The 17,900-nt window shown below is 46.5% G+C and overlaps 1 protein-coding gene and 1 pseudogene across 1 annotated transcript in view; both read left to right on the top strand.

Annotated features, from left to right (window-relative positions):
* Positions 1-10,151, top strand: part of LOC149361800 (uncharacterized) — a 34,553-nt pseudogene extending 24,402 nt beyond the window's left edge.
* A 1,021-nt stretch (positions 10,152-11,172) lies between these two features.
* Positions 11,173-17,900, top strand: part of LOC149361799 (monocarboxylate transporter 12-B-like) — a 36,444-nt gene continuing 29,716 nt past the window's right edge. The window contains exon 1 of the mRNA XM_089572825.1: positions 11,173-11,332. The gene's annotated coding sequence lies outside the window, so the exon portion shown is untranslated. The remainder of the gene's footprint in view (positions 11,333-17,900) is intronic.

Raw genomic sequence — 17,900 nt, 5'->3', positions numbered from 1 at the left:
GAGTGATGATGGGATGGAAAGAGCCCTGCGGTCTTTTCTACCAGATTACAACGCTTGCGTTTAAAACTATGGGGTTCTTTCAGAGGGTTGGGTGCTGTTCTTGAATAAGAGCATACCCTTATCTGAGCTTGTGCGCCAAGTAGATACGTAGAAGTGGTTCATATATAAAGACCTTCTGATGTGTGGCGAGTTGTGGCGATTGATCAAATTTATGCTTTCAGTGATAGGACAACGAGATTAGCTCTCTTAGAAAACCTAGGTGTTCTTAAATCTCATCGTCATGTTATTTTGATGGGGGGCTTTCACTGCGTGGGTAACCCTAATGACCATTCTGGAGAGAGCAGAAGTAGCGATAGAAGTTCTATAGTACTATCTAGCATGACACAAAAAGTAGGCTTTAAAGATAGTTGCCTATCTGAGCCGTCGTTCTGTTGATACACGCGTCCAAGGAAATTCGCATACCCGTTTAGAACGGATCTACGTATCTTCGGCTCCCCCTTCCCGAAGCATCTCGCGAGCGTAATGTCTGTGAGTTTTGGTGATCACAGCATGATCAATGCGTCTTGCATCGCTTTACAGTTAAGCCACCCAGCTGAACGTGCAATTTATGACAACCTTCACTCCAAAAAGAGCGCTGACTGTTCGCTCTGGGAGTGCCGCTTCGCCTAGGTTGGGATCTCAGTAGCATTGCTAACTCTGCGATGTGCTTTCAACCAGGGCTCTTACTTAGGATGGAATCTCTCGTTAGGATATTGGTCAACATGTTTGGTGGCGATAAATAGAACATCTGGCTGTCATCTTGCCTAATCTTGTTTTCTAGTAAAATCAGTGAGAAATAAATCTGCGCTATTATTTTGTTTCGTTCGACTATTTTTCCACTTCCAGACCTTACGAAAAGCGCAGCGTTGTTGACAAAAATTCTGCTGCAGTCCGCAACCGATAGCGCCTCTATGACTAGGGCTATCATGGCGTCTGAACTGGTGCACGTTCGGCCAAAAATGCGGATGCCAGAAACAGCAAGATTCGAGCAAAATGCATGCGCTTTGCCTACATAAGAGCACGTAAGCCATATATGCGCATATTCTCTTCGTCTCGACTGCATTAAGACTGGATAGAATTCAGGAAAACGACAAAGAATTTCAGTTGGTTTTTTGTACCAGTACGCGCTGTGCACTTCCGTTTCAGAAATAAAAGTCGAACACGAGATCGAAAAAAACACCGGATGTAGGGATTGACCTAGAGAGTATTTCGTCCTATTTTTCATGAATAGACAGCAGATAGGTCATGCTCTCTTTATGACGGTAAGTAGAATTAGAATGAATAAAATGCCCGACGCTCTTGACGACCAGCGCACTGGCTTTTTAGGAATGTCGAGGAACTATGATAAAATACACAGGGAAGAATACGGATTGGAAATTTGAGAATGCGTTTCTTGGAGGAGGTGGTAGCAATGGGAATTCCGCTAGGTAAACTAAGGTTCCACATGGTTATGGTTTATTGGGGTTTAACGTTTCAAAGCGATTGAGGCTATTAGAGATGCCGTAGTGAAGGGCTCCGGAATTTTCCACCACTTGGGGTTTCCTTAACATGCACTACATCGCGCAGTACACGAGGCTCTAGAATTTCACCTCTACCGAAATTCGACCGCCGCGGCCAGCATCGGACCAACGTCTTTTGGGTCAACTGCCGGGTGTCATAACCACTGAGCCACCGCTGCGGCTGAAGTTCTACATCCGTCGACTTGCGTTAATGGATGTAGAACTTCAGCCACCGTTGTGATTCAGTAGTTATGAATCCGTCGACTTCCGTTTTCCATTTTATTGCAAGGTTACACTGTATAACTATGCTCTCGAACTTGGTTTGTACCGTATTTATTCGGAAGATATGGAGGTAACAACTCATTATATTGTAAACCACAGTAACCTAGGTTTCAAGGACTTGGAGGCGATTTTGAATGAGATGATCGTAACAAAGATATACATTTTTTTCGAATTGAAATTTAGAAGCAATATTCTCCCTGTGCAATCTGGATGGTTCTATATATAGTTCTGTTTCCTAAAATCCGCTTGTCTAAACCAAGCTATTCACGTTATTCAGTTCTCAATACGAGCGTACGCCCGAATCCGCTGCTAGTCGTGTTTAATAAACAACAGCGCAAGCAGAAGTGATAATTTGCAACAGAAGACGAATAAGCGAAGAAGTTTCCTGGGGAAGGTAACTAATACGCTTAAATAGTGGAGCATTGTATTGGTTTACCTCATAACCTGAACAATTTCAATCCTCATGTGCACAGCTATGAGGGGAAATGATATTTTGCATTGATGGAGTGGTTGACGTGAGGGAACAATCACTAATCTTCTGTGGGCTGGAGGTGATTCGGATTAATGTAGATCTCTGTTGCGAACAGATTTTTCGGCAGAACACTGGCGAGAAAAGATTTCTAGCTTTTTGCTGCTGCTTTTTGCGAAAAGTCTTTTCGTTTGCTTGATTGCGTCCCTATTGCAGGACCTCAAACCTTGGCACGCTTCCTATACACGCAAAAAATGCATTTGCCCCAAAGGAAAAGACCCTGGCAGAGATATTAGGAAGTGGACGTGGAAGATCTCCGAAGGTGAGACTTAAAATGAAATAGGCATGAATACTGTGCGCTCACCCTGGCATCGTAGAGGATGTGGAGGTCCTCTCAGAGGTCCGTTGTAGCGACCACAGAATGGTAAGGTCTCGTATTAGACTTGATTTGAAGCGTGAACAGAGGAAAGTAGTGAAGCTTAAGGATTATATCGAGTTAGCGGTAAGAGAGAAAGTAGAGGAATTCTGTATTTCGCTCTCTACTTCGAGCAGGTAGTGACCGCTAATCCGGATCATGAGAGGGAAATAAGTACAAGAATCACAATGGGATGGAGCGTATATGGCAGGTTTTCTGAGATCATGAATGACAGTTTACCAGTATCCCCCAAAAGAAAAGCAGAATACAGCTGGATCATACCGGTGCTGACCTGTGGGGCGGAAGCGAAGAGGCTAACGAGAAGGTTTCAGCATAAGTTAAGGTAAACGCATTGAGCTATGCTAAGAAAAATGATAGGCGTAACGTTAAGAGGTCGGAATCGGGCGGAGGGAATAAACGCGGGTTAATGACTTCCTAGTCAAAATCAACAGAAAGAAATGGGCTTGGGCAGGGCGTGTAATGCGAAGGAAGATAACCGCTGGTCCTTAAGTGCAACGTAGTGGATTCAAAGAGAAGGCAAGCATAGCAGGGAGTGCCAGAAAGTTAGGTGGGCGGATGAAATTCAGAAGTTTGCGGGGATACGGTGGCCGCAACTGGTGAGGGACAGGGTTAATTGGACAAACATGGGAGAGGCCTTTGCCCTGCAGTGGGCGCAGTCAGGCTGCTGCTGATGATGATGATACCACTGCTACCCGATCTGCTCCATGGTGTGAAAGGCCATGAATTGAACGCAGCAAGAACATAACCGCTGGACACAGTGATCCGAACGTTCCCTAGTGAGTCTGACAGAACATGCTTGGCTCAAGGAATTCCAAGGCTGTTGAAAATGCCAGGGGTGCATCCGAATTGAGCTGGTCAGTCAGCCCACTGGCCAAGCAGCGCTGCCGGGCTAAAAGCGCTGCCGAGGATAACATCACTTAGCGATAAAAAGGAAAACTAAATGTTTCGCCAGTCTAAACAACATCAGTCTTCAAGCTGCTTTGTACAGAGCTACGTTTTATGCAATCTCCCTCGTTAATACAAGTAGTCATCTGTCGAATCCAACCACCAGACTTTCTCATTTTTTCTCAGGTGTCGTGATGAGAAAAAACAACTTGATCACAGAGGTATATAACTTCAAAGCGCAGCAAAAAATATAACGCTATTGCTAAAACTGCCAGTGCCATTACAGCTAAATGTCTATTTTCTATGCCCTTCAGGCGCTTCTTTCATAGTTGTGTGTGCATCTTGAACGCTATCAAACCCTCGTATGGAGGCGCAATGTGAATAATTGCTGAGGGGTTCAAAGGACTAAAGTCGAAGAACATTTTATAGAAAACTATATAGTGGTCAATATAAAATGGAAGCAAATTTTTGCTTTTAACAAGAATGCGTTGTTTTCTTACGGTGACTCTGCCAAGATTTTCGTTTCCTTGTTTATTAAGCATGATCGTTTTGAATTGCTTACGCACCGTCTTCTTTCATAAATAATGGGTAAAAAATATTGGGACGGTGACCTTGATTTCAGTGTCAAGTAAGAGGTGAAAGGGGAAGGACAATAAAAAAAAAAACTGGTAACTGCATATTAAGTCATCTGTGAAGTTCGTAAATATTTTTGTGCAATCCTAGTAGGTTCTTCCCAAATATGTTTTAAAAGGATGCTATGCTTCTTCCTACTGGCTATTATTAAATGACTGAGGGGCTGATAACGAAAAATAGTTTTGTGTAGTGAAAGAATATCCTTTCTCGCGTTTTCTTAAGACTTCTGGTGTTGTCTGGCGTTTACTGTTCTTTGCACTGCAGTTTGTGTTTGAGAGGTTTGAGAGCAACATTGGAGCTCAATTTACAGCTGCAAGCATGCGGAACACAATCAATCACAATCACAACAATTTTATTTAACATCATCACGGTGTTGAGAGCGCCGACAAAAAGGCAATCGAAAGGCTTGACGAGGCCGACGGACCCCACAGAGGCATTGCAGTGGTACATAACATGTCACTTTTGGAAAACAAAAGAAACAAAAAACCAATCTGGTATTAGATGTTAATCCTTGCGGACTCCTTATTTAAATGTCATGGCAGAGTGTAGCCCAACATTTGGCAACCATAATTTGTTCGTATCCTTGGTACATACCATTTTAATGTCGCTCGCATAGGGTATTTTGGTTCTCTGCATTGCAAGACTGACAGCTTTATCATTGAACATATAGTTTTATCAACACAGGCTTTATACCGCCGTATTAGTAATGTTTCGTACAGCTGTGGGAAAGGGATAAGTCGACGTTCACTTAAAATCGGTTCGGAGTGTTCTAGTCGACAAGCATTCATTACACATTTCGAACAGCTTTCTTTTGAAGGAGATACAAGCGGTTAATATTCGTAAAAGACGTGGCACCCCATACGAAAAAGCAATAATTTACGACAGAAGAAAACAGTGCACTATACAACACTTTCTTAATAGTTTTCGGCATGAAATATTTCAATAGACACAAAATACCGACAACTTTGGAAAGCCTGTCCACCACCATGCCAACGTAATCGCTCTAGTTCAAGTTTTCATTAAAAATAACATCTAAGCTTTTTACCGCTCGCACCATTTGGGTAAGTGACTTACCGGTCCTTAAACAGAGTGGTGGCATATTTGTAAATTTATTACGAGCCCTGAAAACCACAGCCTTCTTTTTGGCAGTGTTTATGTATAAAAAATTATTTTAGTACCATTCTTGGAGCAACGGTTAACATTTTCTGGCTTGTTTTTCAAGATCTGGCAACTGTGCAGCTCTAAAGAATAAAGTGGTGCCGTCCGTGTAAAATGGCGAAAGTTGGGTGTTCACTAATACAGACAATATCATAAAGAAGAAACAGCAATGACCCCAAGATACTACATACCTGAAACGATGTGCCTAATATCAGATAAGTCATTGTTTATTTTTACTTGTAACGATCGAGAACTTAAGTAAGACTGAATACTGCACCCTTCGCCCTCTGCAAACCCTAGGCTCCGTTTCCAATCAAGCCCTCCTGCATTATGAAAGAAAAAGGCGCCGTTGCCAACGGTGATTCAGGATATGTTCACCCAGTCGCTCCTAAAAAGCGCACCCACAAATGGGCTCCCAGGTGTGATGGGACGAACATGGCTTCGCATAGTTTATACCCATTCAGTAAAGTTCTATTTGACAATCACTGCAGCGTGACGGCCAACACGCTCACTTTTTTTCCCGTCGTTCACAGGTACATTCTTTCTGCGCCTGTTGTCTCAGAATCTCTATTCATATGATAATATCGCTGTATTCGGCCGCATGTTGTTTACTTGTTATTTATCGGCGCTTCTTTTACGTTTGCCGCCTGTAAAGAGATAGTGGGATTTTGCTCGCCTTGTGTTTGCTCATACGACATGTGGGCGCTAGTCACACAGCACAGGTTTCTCGAACTCATCTTGCGTCGCACACCGTATTGATGTACTTCTGTCTTCCAGGGGCCAGCAAACGCAAGAAGAAAACTCTTTTCTATTCTAGCAGGTTCATATTAGCGCTTGGGTTGTTTGGTAGCCGTCTTTGCATACTGTGTGGATTTTAGAACAGTTAATTAGTTAATTAACACAGGGTTGCTCATAAAATATACGCAACACCTGCCCTTTAAACACCTATTGAGTAGCCAGGCTGCGGCAAATGTAAAAATATTGCTTTGAAGGAGCGCTTTACTGAGCTCGCTTTAGCACCACCAATGCTGATTGCATTGCGAATATGTGTTCAATATATAAGATGACATATCCAAGGCTTGCACTGAATACTACCATGTCTTCTGATTTTAATGGCCCAGCAAAAGTTCCTAAAACTGCACTGTAGCAGAGTGCCATTAGCCATTCAAAATCTTCAGTCACAGGCAGCCTTGCTGCGGTTAAATTCCCCGCTCTCTTCATACACCACCAGAAGATAATTTTGCATAGCTAGGATTTTTTTTTTACGCCAGCTACTCAAACTGTTGCGTTATCGCAAAGCAGGAGCTGGCAAGGCTACCTGATAAACCGAAGCAAGCATGCAACGTGACTAACAGCGTTCTTCGGTCATAGGGCCACAGCACAAGCAAAAGTAAGACTTCTCCTTAGCGTTAATAACAGAAAATGCGGAGAACAATTTTTCGTCGTTAACCAAGATGTTGTAGTCACGCTCATCAGGACAGTCGCAGAACGACTGGGATTGATATACCGCATACAGAAAGTTGGTTGGTTGGTTGGTTGGTTTATGGGGTTTAACGTCCCAAAGCGACTAAGGCTATGAGAGACGCCGTAGTGGAGGGCTCCGGAAATTTCGACCACCTGGGGTTCTTTAACGTGCACTGACATCGCACAGTACACGGGCCTCTTGAATTTCTCCTCCAAAGAAATTCCAGCCGCCGCGGCCGGGATCGAACCCGCGTCTTTCGGGTTAGCAGCCGAGCACCATGACCGCTTAGCCACCGCGGCGGCAGCATACAGAAAGTGGAAACTGAAGAACTATATCCCCCAGCCCAACGTTTAGCAGATATTTTCAGTGGACTCGGACAACTGAAAGGCGTGGAATACTCAATGAAGCTGAAACCAGGCAGCGTGGGAACCGTCGTGCCAGCTAGGGGGGTTTCCGTGGCGCTGCAAGACAAAGTACTCATGGAACTAGAGCACATGGAGCAGCAGGCCGTCATTACAAAGATAACTCAGCCCACCGAATGGTCTAGCCACATGGTGACCGTGGTAAAAAAAGATAAAGTGCGCATTTGCCTTGACCCGACGGCCCTAAACAGAGAGTTGCTTCGAGAAAACTATCCCATGCCAACTTTAGATGACATTGTTCCACGGCTCTCTGCTGCAAAATTTTTTTCCACCCTTGATGCAGCCTCAGGATTTTGGCAAATAAAGCAAACTGAAGGAAGTTCCGAAATCCACACTATGAGTACGCCGTAAGGCAGATATCACTTCCTCCGAATGCCTTTTGGAATATCATCGGCTCCGGAAATTTTTCAAGCTGCAATGCACCGCTTGTTAGATGGCCTGGCCGGTGTCGCGGTTGTAATAGATGATATATACTGGTCTGGGAAAAGACAAGCGATGAACAAGACTGCAATCTGACGCTCTTGCTGACACGCTGCCGTGAGCACAACCTGCGACTTAACCTCAAAAAATGCACTTTCCTACAGACTGAGGTTCGTTACTTGGGACACATCCTCACGACCCAAAGTCTGCGCATCTACCCAGAGCGTGTGCAGGCCATCCTGGAAATACCGGAGCCTAAAACCATTAAGCAACTGCAAATTTTTCTCGGCACAGTCAAATTTGTGAAAGACATGAGAGCGCAAAACGGGGACACGGACGAGGAAGGGAACAGGACGAGCGCTGCACTTTCAACAGGATTTATTCAGGGAAGAACGTTTAAATAGCCTTTGCTCTTATCCATGCTCTTGATCGCAGACAATCGCCTCTCACAGATCCTGTTGAAAGTGCAGCGCTCGTCCTGTTCCCTTCCTTGTCCGTGTCCCCGTTTTGCGCTCTCATGTCTTTCACGAATATGCACCAACAAGCCCAGTTTCAAGTACTTCACAGTCAAATTTGTACAGCGTTTCATTCCCAACATGTCTGTCTTGACCGAACCGCTTAGAAAACTACTGCGAAGAGATAACGCATGGGTTTGGACTGAAAAACAGCAGGCCAGTTTGGAAGCACTGCGACAGATACTAATAACAGCCCCAGTTCTCTCCTACTTCGACCCAAAGAAGGCAATCACGCTTTCTGTTGACGCCAGCCAGTCGGGCGTATGGGCCGTTTTGATGCAAGTTGACCACCCCGTAGCTTTCTCGTCGAAATCGCTCACAGAAGCGCTGCAACGCTATGCGCAGATAGAGAAACGAACGCTTTCAATTGTACATGGATGCACAAAATTCCATGATTACATTTTTGGTGAGGCAGACGTAGTCGTCGAAACAGATCCCCGGCCTTTGATACCCATATTCAGTAAACCCCTACATCAGTGTCCGCTCCGTTTGCAGCGCATGCGGCTCTGCTTCCAACGCTACGCAGTAACTTACAAACCGGGTAAAGAGCTATTTCTAGCGGACGCCTTACCGCGGTTTTCTGGCAAGATTGCACTGGAAGAAGAAACTGAGCAGTTTCAGGTGAATGTTTTTGATTATGTTGCAGCGTCAGAAAAACGCTTGAAAACCCTGCGTGTCGCTACAAAGGAGGATCGCACACTTGTGATTGTCCGTGAATACGCAGGAACGGCATGGCCGGACAACAAACAGGCAATCCCCGAGCCGGCAAGACCGTACTGAACCTACAAGGAAGAAGTTCACGCACAAGACGGGCCAGTCTTCCTAAGCAACAAGGTAATTATACCAAAGTCGAAGCGAGCAGAGGTGATGCAGCTCTTTCACGCAGCGCATGCTAGTGCAGAAACGACGAAGGCAAGGGCCTGCTGCATAATTTTTTGGCCCAGCATGTCCGCAGATATCAAGCAGTTTTGCAAAACCTGCCAGGTATGCCAAACGCACCAGGCCCGAAACCAGAAAATGCCCCTTTTCAGCCATGACGTTCCGAACCCAGCATGGGAAACGGTAAGTGCGGATCTGTTTCACTACGGTGGGCGGGAATTTCCCGTTATGGTTGACTTCTATTCTTCCTTCTTCGAAGTCCGAGAGCTTCGCCACACCACAGATAATGGGCTCAAGACTTGGTGTGCGCAGGTTTTTTCTGTGCATAGGCTGCCACAGAATCTGCACAGTGACAAAGGACGACCCTTCAGTAGCACAGAGTTCAAAGAATTTTTGACAAATCTAGACATTGTGCATATCACGTGAAGCCCGAACCACCCGCGTTCCAATGGCATGACAGAAAGAGGAGTGCAGGAGGCAAAGAAGCTGTTAAAGAAGTGCTCCCTCCGTACACCAGATTTTGAAATTGTCTTGCTTGAGTGGCTTAATACTTCCCGGGATCCTGTTCTCAGGTCTCCTGCGCAGAGGCTTGTGGGATGGCAGACACGAACCCTGCTGCCGGTATCTGCAAAGCACCTGGAACCGGAAGCTATCCCCAGCAAGGCCGTTCACGACCGCTTTCGGCAATCCACAAGCAACAAAAGAGATACTACGACCGCGGAGCCAGGAACCTGTCCCCACTGACGCCCGGACAACATGTCACAACACAAGACACTCTCCAGAGAACCTGGACACCAGGTATGGTTCTAAGACCAGCAGAGGCGCCCAGGTCTATGATCGTGAAGACTGAAGACGGCCGTGAGATCCGTCGAATACGAGAGCACCCGCGGGAGGCAGCACCCGAATCTGAGCCGGAATCAACCTCATCGCGCACTTCCGAAGTCGACGACCTCCAGACTGGGCAACAGTTACGCAGAAGTACAAGACCACGTCGCGAACCCTGTCGATACCCGTTGCCAGATGAAACTTTAAGACATTCTCAACAGTAAGGGGGAGATGTGGCCAGATTGCGCTGTCATCCTGAGAGCCCTCCGAACTGAGACACGTGGCGTTGACGTCACCTTTCCAAGTGTACTTAGCGCCCTTCTTTGAATAAACTCTTTTCGTTACCAGACCGCCGCCCTGCTTATAGTTATGAAAAACTTGGTACAAGTGGGTTTAGTTTCCTTGACTGCCACTACGTGGCGCATGACTTTAAAGATTAAAATATAGCCTAGCAACAGAATCAGTGGCTTAAAAAAAATGAAAGAGTGGATGCAGAACGAAACGTGATAGGCCGCTATGCTGAGTGGCACTGGCTCAGCGTTGTACCGAACCATGGTAATACTTATGTTTAGCTACGGAAGAAGTTTAGTGATTATAAACTTTGTGCGCACACACGCTTCCATCACCACATACCCGCAGATCATTTTACACGCAGCAGACCTCATCGCCTAAGTAAAGCATGTAAATGGGTTTTTGCTTCTAATCTCCTTTTAGGCCTATCTTGGCACTGAGCATTGTAATTAGCCCGTTCTCCAATGCTGGTGGGTGGCTTACCGACACACCATTCCTGTGGAGAACAGAAAACTGAAATTTATAAAAGCTGTGACTACGCTCCAGACGAACAAGTGCGCAGCGAACCAGCAAACCGTATGCGCGATTTCAACCAAATGCTACAGCTGAGAAAGCTCACAGGCGTCCACTGAGACTTTGTTGTACAGAGGGATAACTAAGCCGGGGCTGGCCTAGGTACTCGAGGGAATCCCGTGCGGATCCGATATCTGAATTCGCTTGGGGCTGCCTTTTATACCCACAGTACTCACGTGCTTCACGAACTTTACGCTTGCTGCATCCCTGAAACTGCTGTACCGGTATCCATGTACAAGCTTTTAAGTGGAAAGATTGCGGGCCGTGCAGATGGCTGGGCGCGTGCAGTGAAGGGACCAGCTGTTTCTCGACTCGTCGAGGGCGTTGGCGCCGTAGAGGTAGCTGAGAGAGGAGAACGGGCCACGACGTAGCAGCGGCTGCAATTGCCTACGGATGTCCCATGGCTGTTTTTGCGAAGCGTTTTTTCCGGCGGAAGCCCTGAAAACGCTGTACGTTCACTCGAGTAGCCCAGCAGTCATAAGGCCTTTGTTTGTTCGGTTTACATTCAAAGCGACTTGGTGGGAATTTCGCTATCCTGCATGTGAGTATTGCAAAGAGATTATATATTGGACTTCTGGTTTACCTGTGTATCTGAAGAAGTGTGGGAATGTATACTGCGTGCTTCCATGCTGTTAGTTGAAAGAGCTAATAGCATCTGTCAAAGTGTTTTCACGGCTTACTGCCACACCATCTTCCTAAAAAAAAAAATCTAAACGATTACACAGTGCGATAGCCCAATTGGTCATGGGGAGCTACCGAGGTCTCCCTTCTCTCTGATGCCGGCGCCGAAGACACTATTCCAGGGAGCGGACGGGGTTAGCCGCATATTGGTTGTGTCGTAAAAGACTGCGCCTGTGTCACATAGCCTAAGCAAAATAAAAACAAAAAAAGAAAAGTTGAGAGGGCACTGAAGCTCCGTCTTAAGAGCATGACGCGATAACGTTATCGGGTTCATTCACTGGCGTGGGGTCCTCACTGCCTACCCTTTCGCATATACGGATACTCTTATTTCTGTCACCAGCACATACCGCTTAGCTTGGCCTTAAAGGTGCACTCAAGACGATTCTGAACATGTCTTTTTGCCTCGGGAACTCGATCCACACGTTCCTAGCATTCTTAGAAACAGTGACTTATTGCCCTGTGTGGCCGTTTTCTCCAATTAAAACGAATTAACGTCCGGCTCCCGCCTTTTTTTTTGAATTCTGCCTCGTACGGTGGGCGGAGTCGACCAACGCGTGGAGCGCCTTTCACCCAGTCCCGTGGAGGCTTTGCTTTCGCTTTATTTTGTTTTTTAGGTTTCCATGAGTAAATAGTTTCATTCGCAGATAATATAGCCGCAAAATAAGCCCGAATAAATAAAAATACGCGCGCACTATTTCCTACTACGGACTACTGCGTATTACTCCGCCGATGGCAGAGCGGCAAGCCGCCACATGACTGGGTGAAAGGCGCTCCACGCGCTGGTCGACTCCGCCCACCGTACGAGGCAGAATTAAAAAAAAAAAGGCGGGAGCCGGACGTTAATTCGATTTAATTGGAGAAATCGGCCACACAGGGCAGTAAATCGCGGTTTCTAAGAAAGCTCGGAACGTGTAGATCGAGTTCCCGCGGCAAAAAGACAAGTTCACATTCCTCTTCAGTGCACCTTTAAGAGTACAATGCAGTAGCATCAAAGATCGCTCCGGCCCAAGTGGTCCTTTGTCGCCTAGATTCTGCCTACAAGGACATATATGCGGATTGGGTCATTCTATAACATGACATAGAACGCAGAGAGTTCTCATGCCCCTCCTGGCGCAGTAGTGCAGCGTTTGAGCGATGTGCCACTGTCCAGCCTAGAAGTGAAACTAATCATTGGTCACGAGAGATAGATTGAGAAGAGCAATCTGGGTCTGACAAACCCCAGCGTTGGATGCGTATGAAACTGTCACCTGCCGGAGCAGTGACGCATCGCTCAAACGCTGCACCACTGCGCCGGCAAGTGGCAGCTTCGAACGCATCCAAAGCGTCCAACCTGCGAAATTTTATCTCAGTAATGTAAATAATGTAAAATCTTGATCTCTCTTTCCAATAATGAAATCCTTATCTCTTGCCTTGTTAAAATAAAATGAAAGTTTCATAATTTCCTTTTAAAGACTTCTTTATTGTCATACTGACAGAAACCCGGCAAAACTATGGACTAGAGATGTATGCGTTAAAAGCTAGGCTGCTGCCTAATTTCTGTTACTCGAAACGCTATGCGAGGCTCTGGTGTGACCGTACTTATGCGAAAGAATTGAATTTAAAATATTGCAATGGACGATTGTGAAGCCGCAGAGGTACACTGCTATGATTACTTGTTCATTGACCCACATAGACCCCTCAATGCGTGTTTCGACATAGTATGCGTCTTTTTTAGACAAAAATCTTCCTTTTGTTGCAGAAAATGGGCTGGAACTTCTTATTGTTGCAGTGTTAATTTGTTTGAATGTTCCTGGTGTCAAATCATCTTATATCTTTTATGATGATCTTATATCACTAGCATGAATTATTAATTGTCCGCACATACCACACAATCTTTGCAGATCATCAAACATGTATTTGTAATACACCAATCACTCATGACCCTTAAAGGGCCCCTGCCCACCCCATCGTCCCAAACACTCTCTACCTCACTTTGAGCGAGCCTCCTCTCCTTCCATTCCCTCCTCGAAATTTTTCTCTCCCGCTCCTCGTCGAGTAGGCTCGGCAAGGCAAAATCACCCCTTCGGCGTGGTGTCTGTGGAGTGCGTCACAGGGCGACGTCATGGCCCCGCCTTCAATAGAATTCTTTTCTTGGTTTTTGCATTTTCTCCGCACACTGAACGATCGAGAGGCGCGATCGGCTCGACCACCTAGACTTGTTAGCGAGCGCATCCTTTCATACATCTGTTTGTCATTCCCAGTTAACGAGCCACCTTTTCATTTTCTTTTAGGCCTCCCCACCGTTTCACGAGCGGAGGGGCGGAAGTGGTTGTGTTCGAAACACACGGCGAAGCGCGGACCCGGCAACCGCCCGTTTGCTTTTCTCCATGCGTGTTTGTGTTCTGTGTGTTTGTGTCTTTTCTCCGCTCCAAAGCATATGTCATTCATTGGAGTCAAGGCGTACGCAAGATGCACGAAAGATAAGCGGTGTGTGCGGAGCGGTCAAGTGGGCGAGCGAGGGAAAGGCTCTGCTGCACTAGTAATTAAAACCTTGTTTTAGGGGGCTTGCATAGAAGAAAAAAATCTGAGAAGGGAGCGCGTACGCAGAGCGTCTCGTGAGGTGATCACGGCGGGGGGAGGGGGGGGGGGCGAACCAACTCCCTCAGTTTTACTATTTTTTACTTCTTATGGCAAGGGTTCAAGGCTGTCGCCGCACGCTCCCTCCGCAGTTTTTTTTTTGTTCCTTCATGCGGGTTTGTAGGCATGAGCCAGAACAGAAGGCGCTGCGGAAAGCGTTGTGCAGACGACGCGACGCCAAGGCTACGCCCAACCTTCTCCCGTCAGTCAGAACGATGCACCAATGGAGTGCCTTTAGCGAAAGTAGCCCCCCATGACGTCAGCGGGGTTCAGAGTAGTGGGCCGGGCCCGTTTTTGTTGAAGGAAAGAACGAGCGGGCTTTGATTTGAATTTTCGCAGCTTTTCGGGGCGCGCATGGCTCTAGTATTTTGCAGAGGTTATCTTCGATGCGTCATCTATGCAGTGGGCTTGTTTTTCAAAAATGTCCGGACCCTGGGCAGTGGCCCTTTAAATAACCACTGATAGTGTAGAGACTAGTTTGGTTTGGTTGGTTTATGACATTTAACGTCTCAAAGCGACTCGGGCTCTGAGGGACGCGGTAGTGAAGGGCTCTGGAAATTTTGACCACCTGGGGTTCTGTAAAGTGCACTGAAATCGCACAGTACACGGGCCTTTAGAATTTCACCTCCATCGGAATTCGACCGCCGCGGCCGGGATCGAACCTACGTCTTTCGGGTCAGCAGCCGAGCGCCATAACTGAAATAAGTGATCCTGTGTTTTATATGTAGGTGATGACTGCGAGTTTGTTGAAGAAAAAGGACAGATTTTTGTAGAAGTTTCGGTGAATCCGTGTCGCACTTAAGGTAGCGTGTACACGGTATCTCACGTAACTTAAGCCAAGTCTTGAGAACAAACGATCATACCACAGGTGCGTGAAAGATTCCCCATGTCGGCATCCACACGTGCTAACATTCTCACACTGCTAACAAAATACTAGTTGTTCGTCGTCATGTCTACGCCTGATTAGTTATCACATATAATTAAATTTATAAGCAGCGGAGTCAGTTTCATGTAGTAGCGTCCGTCTTTCCAGGTCATTTTTTTCCCAACACATAGAGTAAGCCAAAAACAAACCATGGGGCCGCTTTCTTGCGCAAGTGTATCGTAGCTCACGTCAGTCGCCACCACTCACTTAGACAGAGAGTGTTATACAAAAAAAAAAGAGGTACCTTGAACTACGCGGTTTCCCTGCTTTCCTTTCCGTTTTGTGTTCTCTGTGTCTCTGTATAATAGTTTTGCCTCAGATGTCTTTCGACTACCTTCATGTCTCTTATCGGAGATTGCGGCGTGCACTTTCTGCGTTCGTGACACGTTTTCAGGCCGATCCTGTCAGCAGCTTTGGCCGCTTACTTCGACTAGATAAGCACGGTCACCATTTTCGTTGAAAACACGGTTCAAAATACGGCAGCACATGAGAGCAGCTGCGTGGTTTATTATTTCGCATGGATGTTGTTGTTATGCCGGAAAAAAGCACTACGCAGCAGGCACTTTGCTACAGAAACATCTGATACGGCTTTTTAAGAGCCCCTATAAAACTTAACGGAACGCGTTTGTTCCTGAAATCAATATTTCACTATGTGCGTAATTAACCTGACGTAATAATTAATTAACCGGGATTGAAAAGATATCACTTACAGGTGGGTCGCACGCAGCAAACAATAGGCTTTTTGTTTCACGCACTTCCGATGTGTTATTTTCTAGACTTAGGCTAAAGTTACGGGAACACCCTGCAAATGCTGCCTATAGTTGACTATGAGGACGCGATTTCTGACGAGCCTCACTTGGCCCTGGAGGGCCATTATCTTCGACTGCATCTTTCCTTTGTGGGCCCTCGAAAGCACGTGAGCACGAAAGGTTGATAAACAGCGAGAGTACTTCGTATGACACCATACACCCGTCCGTGCACTCGGCTCTTCTAGCTATTTACTACGTTCGTGCGCTCAGCGCCGTCGCCACAGTGAAACAAGTCTTATAGGCAGACGCTGACCGAGGCACTAGAGCAAGTCTGTCCTCGGAAGAACTTTGCCGGCTCTTGCAGTTTTTGTTTGAACACCAAGCCTTTTTTTCATTTAAAGGAGAATTCTCTGTGCAAACCAGCGGCAGTGCCATAGGCGCTGCGTTCTCGGTGCCTGCAGCCAACTTGACGATAGAGGCCGCTGGAGAAAAAGCACTGCATCCATTTCAGGAAAAATCAAGAGTACTCACTATAGACATCGCTGACTGCTTCTGCATCCTAATGATATGAGAGGTGGAAACCTTATTTGCACATCTGAACTCGGTCGAGCCCTCTAAACAATTAAGAATGGAACGTGAAAAGAACAACGCATTGCCATCTTTCTCATAAGAAAGCAAAGGGGAGACCTAAAGTTCATTGTGCATAGGAAGCCGTATCATACCGGCCGCTACTTAACTTGTAATTTAAATCATCCCATTAACTACAAAGCATCAGTCAACTTCACTATTCTAATGAGAGCCAAGTCCGTTTGCTCCCCAGAACTCCCTTTATGCCCTTAACCAATAAATAAAATTATCATAAAAGCCATCAAGTTCGCCCGTCTGCAGAAGAATGGCAACATACAAAAAGCTTTATTCAACGTGTTTCCCGCCGTGCATTCCGGAGGATAGGAAGGACAGTCATCACAGAAGCAACGAAACGCACTCGCATGTGCATCCTTAGGTGACGGGTGCCGGGTAGGCGCTGTCACGGATCCTACGAAAACATCTGCGTGGCTCACAAATCCGGCTCATCGATGAGCTGCTTTCTACCATGGCCCAAAGACCGTATCCACAGATAGAAGCAGCTGGGCTTTCTCTACAAAATTCCGTGCTCCGAGTGCCCGGCCTCATAAATCGGTGAGACAAAAAGATCCCAGTCACAGAACCGGGCAATACAAAAATGACACCCCGTAAATGAAAGACCTGCAGAGTACAGCGAGAAGGTAAATAAATTGGTAAATTGGTTTTTGGGGAAAGGAAATGGCGCTGTATCTGTCTCACATATATCGGCGGACACCTGAACCGCGCCGTAAGGGAGGGCAGGAAAGTGAAAGTGAAAGAAGAAAGCGAGAAAGGGGTGCCGTAGTGGAGGTCTGCGGAAAAAATTCGACCACCTGGGGATCTTTAACGTGAACTGACATCGCACAGCACACGGACGCCTCTTGCGTTTCGACTCCATCGAAACGCGGCCGCCGCGGTCGGGTTCGAACCCGGGTACTGCGGCCCGGTAGACGAGCGCCTTACCACTCAGCCACCACGGCGAGTCGAGAGGTCCGACCACAAAATAGTTTTTTGGCAAAATGAGTGTGTTGGCCTTGGAGCGTATCCGTTCAATAGGCGTCAGATCGAGTCATGAAACATCCGGCTTACAAAGGCTACGATAAACAGGACTCCGGGAACGCTTTTCTCAGCGTATGTTAACGGCCTTCGCCACGTAATAACAAAGAGAAAGTGAAGGTCTCTCCCTGCTGCTGCTTGCTCGCCTCTCATTCACCTCTGATGAAGGAACCGAGTTGGTCCGGAAATGATGGGCAGAAACTGAATAATTAACCAGGTGCGAGCATTTCTCAACGTTTGCTTCGAACCCAACCAGATGGACTTCAAGAAGTTTTCTTGGAAATCGTCCGAGTTGTCCAAGCGAAATGCATTCAGGAAGAGGCGGGGAGAAAGGGCGGTCAACACTTTGAAACAGACTGCCCCATACAGTGAGTTTGCAGGGAAATCCCCAAATGCATATAAGACTTAAGCCCCAGTCTTCGTGCAGTAACCTTGCATATAGCTATTGAGTACATGTATTTTGTTGAAGCTGTGTTTTA

Source organism: Amblyomma mixtum, chromosome 2 (genome assembly GCF_055824585.1).
Source record: "Amblyomma mixtum isolate Tamu chromosome 2, ASM5582458v1, whole genome shotgun sequence".
In the NCBI taxonomy this organism is placed as follows: domain Eukaryota; kingdom Metazoa; phylum Arthropoda; class Arachnida; order Ixodida; family Ixodidae; genus Amblyomma; species Amblyomma mixtum.
Note: the sequence above shows the minus strand (reverse complement) of the source record. Positions and strands in the feature narration are given on the sequence as shown.